The sequence below is a fragment of the Columba livia genome, chromosome 7, assembly GCF_036013475.1.
Source record: "Columba livia isolate bColLiv1 breed racing homer chromosome 7, bColLiv1.pat.W.v2, whole genome shotgun sequence".
Classification (NCBI taxonomy): Eukaryota; Metazoa; Chordata; class Aves; order Columbiformes; family Columbidae; genus Columba; species Columba livia.
This window is the reverse complement of record NC_088608.1, coordinates 15,934,955-15,944,456: the sequence shown is the minus strand read 5'-3', so window position 1 is coordinate 15,944,456 and position 9,502 is coordinate 15,934,955.

The window sequence follows — 9,502 nt, the reverse complement described above, 5'->3', positions numbered from 1 at the left end:
GAACATGCCTGTTGCAGAAGGGTGGGTACCAAATGCAGCAATGACTTGGTCCTCTCTCTTCCTATCTGGGAGAAAAAATAGCCAATTCACCTGACCAAACCTGGTTCTCTTTAGCTGACTTGCTGAGGTCCCAGAATAGAGCATGGCAATATTGTACAAAGTTTCACAACACAATAACGAGCCACTATCCTTGTCATCACCTGTCCTGGCTGAATTGGTCATGTGTTCTGCCCAATCTCTGAACAAAAACCGATTTGTCTGTGATGCAGCTATTTTTAAAAACCTGTACCAACCGATTGCTCACAAAGCCTTCATTATTTAATTCTGCAATGGGGGCTTTGCAGATGTGAAAATGTTTTTATATGTTGCACATAGCTGTGAGCCTGTATATTTTATCTTTTTGTTTTCAGAGCAAAAGTTGGAGCAAAGACAGCAGGACTAAAGCAGAGCCCCTTTTTCATGCTGGTAATCCTTTTGGACCCAGTCCCATCCTGTGTCATCAAGTAACTCTTTCCTCTCTTTCAGAGTTCGCATCCATTTCCTCACTCTGTATTTCTCTCAAGAAACACTACATGCTCTGCAAGCAGTTGATCTGTAAATAGAAGCCTTGGTTGGCATCACTAACACCTTTTCCTGTATTTGAGATTTTTCTTAAATGATGTGAGTCAAATATTTCATAATGCTCCACCCAGCCATAAGCTTCTAGGCGGATGAACATGTCATCCTTCTGCTGTAAGAGAGGAATCAGCAGTTGCTACTTCAGTATTAAATAATGGTGTTTCCATGGCTGCTGAGCTGAGACATGATATTTTTGTCTTTGGGGTTTTAAAGGAAGATGTGGGATCAGAAAGTTTCTTCTGGAGATGAAGTCTTGTAGCCCCATGTTCTTTTCCTTGCTTTGGAGCAGGACAGCATCAAACAAAAAATGAAATTTCCCATCAAATAAAATTCTGAGACAAGGGACTTAAGTGTCTTTTTAGGGCAGTTAAAGTATTTCACTTCTAGAAAAAATAAATGGCCCTTATTTTTTGTAGTTTTTATATTCTTCTTATAATGTCTATTACAAAAATAAGCATTGCATTTTTCAAAAATGGGACATCTAAATATTTAGTTTCTAACAAGAAACTGTTAGCTTCACCAAAAATGTGTCTTGAAATATACATTCAGCAAAACCTGTGTGTCTGCCTCTTTCCATACATTGTTATTTTATGAGAGAAAAGATGCTTTCTTGGGAAATTTCCAAACCACTTTTATTCATGATGTTGTCTGTTTGTGTAGTATCTGAACATCGATCCTCTAAAATCAGGAGCAGTAAATGCTTTTTTAGTTTTGAGTTCTCCAATTACTTAAGTCCTGTATACTGCTGATACAGATGGTGAGTCAATGCAAAATGACAACAAAGCCATGCAGGTCAGTGCTCGGTTTATATTTACATCTAGCATCTATGGGGTAGCTACAAGCAGATCAATTTCTCTTTCTTTCCACTCTCACTGAAATGAGTTGAACCAAGAGACTGGGACTGATGTAGTCCCATAAACTGGAATGTGGAACCAGGATCAAAACTTCAGATCATAGGCATATTTTTAAGGAAATAAGACAATGCTGTTACCAAGATTGCTGGCACAGGGTATACCTATATCTGGGTAGAGTAACACACTAAGAGTAGATCTGTAGCATGCAACAGTTGAAGCAGAGGAGCCAACACCCACACTATATAACATCTGTTCTATACACATTCTTAATGTTTTCCCTCTGACTACCTCTAGCTTGGCTCCATGGACAGAAATGTTCTAGCATGGATGTAGAGCACTAGGTTCACTTCTGCTTATCTTCATCTGAGACCATTCTGCGACAGAAACTGAAGTTTTAATGTGGAAAAGTGGGTAAGTGAGTGTGGGTGGCATAAATTTCCTGCCCCAGACTAATGCACCCATATAGCTGCATGCAATGTCACACTGAAGCTTGATCAAACCTTCAGCAAGTTTGAATATTTTTTTTTCCACTCACAAAATGAGATAGGTACAGTGATATGTTCTTTACATATCTTGTTTCAATTTTGTAGCAAGTTTCAGACACACAAACTATTGTGCGTTTCTTGTCTACAAAACCAGTCCACCCCATAACTGTGATTTGATTTACTCATGCCTTCTGTATATTCTAAACATGATCTTATGCTGGATTACATGGCAGGCAAATGAGAAACAGTGGATTCCTTCAGTAGACTCAGTAAGTTTCACACTAGCTCACCTGGGCACTGTGAAGTTGATGACCATGCCAGCAAGATTTTCCATGTATTTTACTACCTGAAGTTTCCTCCTACATTTGTTTTGCTCTACAGACATTCCAGAGCTTATGTTTGCACAGATAATGCTAGCAACATTCACAAAGGTGGTACAAAGTCCAGGCAGGTGTATCTACATGAGCTGTAATCACACCTCAGACCGTAATGTGGACTTAACTCCCAAGGGATTCACCTCTGAAATGAGCTTGACTTCCTGAGATGGCAGGAGCTGCAGCAGAGGAAGGACCTTATGAAGAAGCATCTATCTAGAAAACCAGAAAGAGGACTTGTACTGCATGTTATAGCCACCAGCTGCCAAACATCGCTGGGATGTTTCCTCTGCGAGCCAGCAACCCCTGTGGGATCGCACATTTTGATGGTGGCCCCGTTCTACAAAGGGTGGATTGCCTTCATCAGGGTTGCCAGCACCCGACCTGGAGGCATCATAGCTGGAATCTGATGGCTCTTCTCAAAAACCTAGACATGTTGTATCCTGCTGAAGCTTGCCAGCCAAGGGGACATTTAAGAGCCAGACTGATCTCTCAAAAGGAATAAAACCACCCTCCTGATCAGACCACTCCCTCACCTGTGCTGGACAGATTGGGATCTGTTGGTCCTACCCATATTTCATGGAAGCCAAATTTTCTCTTCAGATTTTGTTTTTAAGAACATGCACCAACAAATTGCTCCCAAAGCATCCTTTCTTTCATTCTACAACAGGGGCTTTGCAGAAGGGAAAAAGCTTTTATATTTTGCACAAAGCCAAAAGCCCATACATACCTCTCTTTGTTTTCAGAGGGAAACTTGGAACATAGAGAGTAGGAGGTAGGAGTAAATCAAAGCACCTTTTTTTTTTGCCAGCACTCGGGTCTGATCCAGGCTCTTAAGTACTGTTTCTGTGCTCTCTGGACAGCCATGCAAAGCCATAGAGTTACATGTGTACTATTCATGGTACTTTGATTGGTTTTGATGGTTGGGCTCCAAATGCAATGGCAATGCAAGGAAGGATCATGCAGAGAACAAGAGAGAGTCTCTCCTAATACAGCTACCTGCTGTTCTTCCCTGAGGACTTCTGCTAAACTGGAAATAAATTATATCAAGAATGAATGGAGGGAGATCGGTTTAAAGAGCAGATTGTGTCCATCTTGCCAGTGGGATGACAAAGTTTATGTGGAATCTTGGGATAGTCTAAATGACAAATGTCCACTGATGCAGCTATGTAAACACCACAGGAAATGTGTCAGGAGATATCACTGGCCAACATTTTCATTTTTAAACATTTCTATTTTAAATTTGAAAAATATTAGAGAGACCATGAATCTAAGGAGCAGAGAGACAGTTTTAGCCCCAACACATAGTGCATCACTGGTCACAGTGGGGAGAAATAAAATCCCTGCCAACATGTGGGAGTACTGTGTTGAATCTGGTGCTTCTCTTTCCCCCTAGAAAAAGAGGTTCTTAACTGAGAGTCTGGGTGTCTCACAGAGGATTTGCTGCAGACCCAGCCACCATGCCCGTTCCATGACTCATTTGAAAACAACCATTTTCTGAGAGTCTTTGTTTATGGATATTTGAGCAAATAAATGTCAGCTCCGCCTCTCTGGTTATTAATGGTGCAGTTGCTTGGCTCTGTCTGCACAAATTCTTCATCCTTATCTGGTGCCTCATCTCAGACACAAACTGAATGACCGAGATAAGCCATGTGCGTGTCCTATACTTTGGCATCATCAGCAACAGCTTATCTCCTCTGGGATCACCAACCGAACTCTACCTGCAGGGGATGCATGGGGGCGGATATTATAGCAAGAGCTATCATCTCTTCATGTCCAGATACCTTCTCTTGAAACCCATGGATGAGGGTGGGGGAAGCACAGTCTTGTCTAAGAAAAACAGGATTAAGGTGACCTCTGCGGGGGTGGCCTTGCCAATCTACCTGGTAGTCAGCTCAAGAAATGAAGCATTTTCTGGTTCTCCTTTCCCCTCACACCATCTTTTTCTTTAGGTTTGGGGTACAGATCACTGGAGATTTTGGTACAAGAAGAATATATCAAAGCATGCTGGATTTTTTTTTTTTTAATAGAAAAATGTAAATTCATCTCAACTTAGACTGTTCAAAAGAAAGAGTTGATACTACCAAATTCAGATTTGAAAGTCATAATGGCCAGAAGTGTATGTTCTGAGTATTTTCTTTTCATTCAAAATTCATTTGCATTTTACACTATAAACTGTAGAACAATTATATTTAAAGGTTAAAATCTAAACAAAGCATTTAAAAACCTGATTTATGTATGTCATTTTTTAGTTTGTCAATCTAAAGAGATTTTTGATTTCACAACATTTTTGCCAATTCAAGAGAAGAAAAATGGAAAAAAAGTTCAAAAATCTAAAAAAAACAGTCCTTAAGAAAAGAGTTTCTTTCATACAGATGTATTTGTGTAACAAAGGCAAATGAGCAGTTTTGACTCCATCTGATAAGTGCAACTACAGTGATGGAAAAATAGACTGTAGCAACACTGTATCTTCTATGCTATTCATCTTGTTTCTGTCTCATTTTCACTCGGTTGAATTTTTTAAAGCATGAGTGATGTCTGTGATAACCTAATCTTTAATTTTATTCATGCACTTGTCCAAACAAAAATTGAGACTTTCCAAACTTCAGTGATTCAGCTGACTTAAAATAGAGGTCCATGTGCATGTGTGGTGTAGTGGGGAAAGCCAGGAGAACTGTACGAGCCATCATCCTTTCTTTCCCTTGCACCTTTCACCTCTTCGGAGTTGGAACTCAGCTACTGATTCTAATGTAAGTCCCTGATTAGCTTCTTTCTACACTTGCAGTTGCTGTAGCAAAGAAATAAGCATGAAAATGATTTTATTGTTTTGGAGCCAGAGACCTGGGTTGTCCTTTATTTCCTAGCTCTCTCAAACTAGGAGACTTGAGCCTCAACCTTGATTCGTCCCCAAATGCTCATTAAACTTCCTATAGTCCCTGTTTCCAGACAGAACTAAGGACTGTCTTTCATTTGAGATATTCATATAGACTTATTGCCAAATTGTCTGAGTGTCTCACAGTCCTCCCGCTATTTTCCGGGTATCTCTGGGAAAATTCTTGTTAGCTAGGAATCAGACAGATTAAGGCTTTCCCCAAGCCCAGATCTTTCTTAGGTAACTGACATTTATTCAAATAGAAAAATCTGACTGATTTCCGTGAAAGCAAAGCTGTTAAATACACTGGGGGCCCTAGTTACGGGCACACAGTTAATGGCAGCTTAGCAAGTTATCACCTCTTCCTTTGAGGTGTAAGGTCACCTTTTTCACCCCTCGGTTAAGACCACGTCAAAGACTTCTGGGTGCATCAACTGATGGGCAATGACTCCATGCCCTTAGTACATGTGGCTGTACTCCCATATCAAAGTTTAAGAACCTTTTTAATGGAAAGGGCATATTATCATTCCAGGAAAAAAAAAAAAAAAACAAAACAAAAAAAAAAAAAAACAACAAACTAATCTATAGGCCTGCTTGTATAGTTTTACTGGTTTGGTTTTCATCATAGCCCATTAGAGATGAGGTAGGACTTCGTGTTCAGCTACTACCTTTATTTTCTCCCATTTTGCTTATTTGCTTGCACGTATGGGACTGCACATATGAACTTGGGAGCAGGGTATTCATTTTGGTTGTAATTCATGGTCATTTGGGGGCCACCTGCTGATGAATCAGTTTTCAAACATTCTTCTAAGTGACTTATCCAGGGTCACATACCAGCAGGACCTACACCTGCGTCTATACTAACAGCTTCAGGACTGAAAAATCCTATCATGACTCTGGTGACCTTCATGCTGGCTATTCCCAACAGCTCAAACGCCATGGTGCAGTTCAGAAATAATTTGTGACAAGAAGTAAAAACATACAAATAAAAGGAATCCATTTCAATGTTGCATATACCTCAGGAATGGCGACAAAAGCCTAGAGTGCCACAGAGCAGACCGGAGTTTCCCCTTTGGGCTAACAGCTCACAGCTCTGAATCGTGTTTCCCTTCAGATCGAGGTCAGTTATTGAAGGGCTTATGGGTCCCAGCTGCCTCTCTGTCCCTTGGCTAGAGCAGCAATGCCCTTTGGCAAAGGCACAGAATGATCAGTTGTGGGCAGTAACTCCAAGGTGTGCATGAGGCAGGTAAATCTGCCCGATTTAATTAGCTCAGCTCTTGCTCACAGTTTCAGTGTAGACCCAAAATAAGATAAGCCCGACGCGTCTGTTTTAGTCAGTGATAGGAACTTAATTCTGTTATTCTGTTATCTACAAAGGCAAGCAGATATTAGATAGATAGATAAATAGATAGAACAGCCTGAAGACATTCTGGTGATAAATCTACTTATTTCACTGTATTTATATGGGATAATCTTCTTGGCTGAAAAATGCCCTCAAAAGAAGTCCCTGCGGCGTCAGTTTGCACAAACAAAGGCAAAGCAGCAACAAACAAATAACTCCATCTCACATGCTGCATGGGACATGAAACACACGGCAAGCACTTTGCCCCTGGAATGTTTCCAGCAAAATTTTACCAGAGGCAGATTTCAAAGAGATGCTCCATGCTTGTCTGGGGATCTGTGTGCACATGCCGTTATTCTGAGGGAGAAGAAATGCCTTTGTGAAGCTGCACCACAAAATACGAAGAAGTTGCTGTAAGTTCTGGAATTGTGTGCTTGGTCTGATTTATTTGCTAAATCTGGGTAACAATATATATTTTTAAGAGTGTGTTTATTTGGATGGGAATAGATATAGAGGATTAGGAAATAGTAAGCCCTATTTCTGGGGAATCTGCTTCAATGTATTTACACAGAACAGTCTTTGTGGGATGAAAAAAGGTTTGGAAATAGTCCCAACAGAAGACTAGGGCCAAGGGAAGGGTCACACTTTCCTAATCATCTGTTATCATCAGAGACAAGATACTGATTGAGCTGAACCTTGGCATGTTCTTGTCTGACTTCTTTTAATACTCCTGTCACAAGACTATTTTAAGTTTCTGGCCAAAGATATCTTCTCTAGCTTTTGCCTTCTTCCTGTTATCCAGCAGGACCTGAAACGAGATAGCAAGGAGACAACAACTTGGAACACTGTCAGAACCTAAATGCCTAAGACATTTTAGACCCTCTAGGGTATCCTCAGCATCCTCATGGGCCCACCAGATATGGGACAGGACCTATGCCCCACTCCCATCATTCTCATATCCAACAGAGGCCACACAGGGCACTGCACCAGTCCTAAAATGACACTGCTTCTTTTGTGTAGGCAACCTAGTCCTACATATGTTGTGGGTGTTGTGTTGTCATTACCAGAGAAACAGCTTCACGGAACACAAGGATGCTCCCAGCCCAATGTCTCAGTCATTCCCTGGCCTTTCTGGTGTTATGCCATTTGCTGATTCATCACCTGCATCTAGAAGATACGGGGAGCACCTACTCCTCTCCAGCTTCAGGAAGTGCCACTGGAGATGTGTGTTTGTGTGTGTTCTCTGTGGCCCCAGCACCATTCTCTAGACCAGGACAACTTCAAATCTGCTGCATCCCATGTCCCTTGTCAAGCTGGGTCTCCACAAAACTCTTCATACAGCAGCCTTGAGAAGACAGGATCAAGGCAGGGCTGTGCTTATGGGCATCCATGTACATTAGTAGCCACTATGTCGGACAAAAAAACACCCAACCAAAGATAGGGGCAGTTTGGTGGAGACTGCCTTCCCATTTCATATTTCACTACTTTCCCAAAGGCACAGTTCAGAGCTGTGCAGTCCCAGGAAACAAGAGTGAATACTTTGGGCCACCTGGCCTTCAAGGGAATCATCTAATTAATCTGTCTTACCATGTAGATAAGCTTTCATCAGACTTCTCATCATCTTGTTTAAACACAAGCTTGATAAAGTCCATCTCCCTTTTAACATGTTATTCATTCTACTCCGTTCCTCATTAAAATTCCTGCCTGGTGCTCAAACACCAGCAGTCAGTGTCATTGTCAGATGTGTCATTTAAGTCCCAATAAATCACTATTAGTGCCAGCATTGTTTGGAAGCACAGATATTAATAGAGTTCTCCAATGGAAACACAGAAAAGCAGCCAACCAAGGGGTGATGGGTGAGCTGGCGTCACCCCCATTTTGCCAACAGGGACTCCCCCTCCACCACTCATGATGGCCAGCAGCTCTGAAGACCTGCCAAGGAGAATGTCCCATCTGCCTGGTAAAGGCAAACCCCTGTGCTGGCCAATAGCAAGCTAAGCCTGCCAAAGGAGGTAGGCTGTGTCACAGGGAAAGATATAAAAAACGGGCATTTAGCTCAGAGATGGATGTGATGGTACACAGCAACAAGGCAATGCTGTACCCGACTGCCTGCACTAGGAGCTGGCTTAGGGGGATATTTTGACATCTCATGGCAAACAGAACCTTCTCTCATCCCCGTGTGGGAGTGCTTACTCCCTCATGCACTTCGATGTTGTGGTGATGAGTCAAAGAAGGATTGATGGATGGATGTTTGAATTAGCCGGGCAGCACATACCGACTAACAAAGCACGTGGAGACCGAGTGTTTATTTTTTGCATACAGCAGCATAAATCCCGAGCATCCATCCCTCCCCCAATGGGGTGCAGCCTGGCTCTCAACACATGCTGCCACCCTCCCTACCACCTGCCCTTGTGCTGAGACAGCTGGGTTTGCCATCTACCCCACTAAGCTGGCTGATAGCCCTCATGCAAAGGGTCTGGAGGGTATTTGTGGAGAGAGGCAAAGGTGCTGGCTGTGGAGACACAGCAGGGAAGGAGGTAGAGTCTGCCAACAGTCTCAGTGAGCACCCGGATTCTCACAGATCAGAAAGTAAAGCTTTGCCTCTGAACTGTGAGAGGCTGCTGCTGCTTTTGCCATCAGACATCTGGCTCAGGAGAGTAAATCCCAGGGAGTAAGATTGCCTGGGAATACAGTATATTCCCCTGCTCCTCTTTCCCTTGTCCCTTCACTAATAAAGTTAAGATGCCCACAAAGCAAGTTCCCATCATGCTCCTTGTCCTTTGTTGGGTGAATTAGTTTCACTCTATTATGAGACAATACCAGGAAGCCTGGACTGCTTCAGACTTTTGTGCCTTTCCCTCCCAAAACACTGTCTTTTCAAATTACCTTCAACAGAGGGTGACCTGAGCAACACCAGCCCTAAGGAGCTCCCTTCAGGAGGTGTTTGCTTCACACCC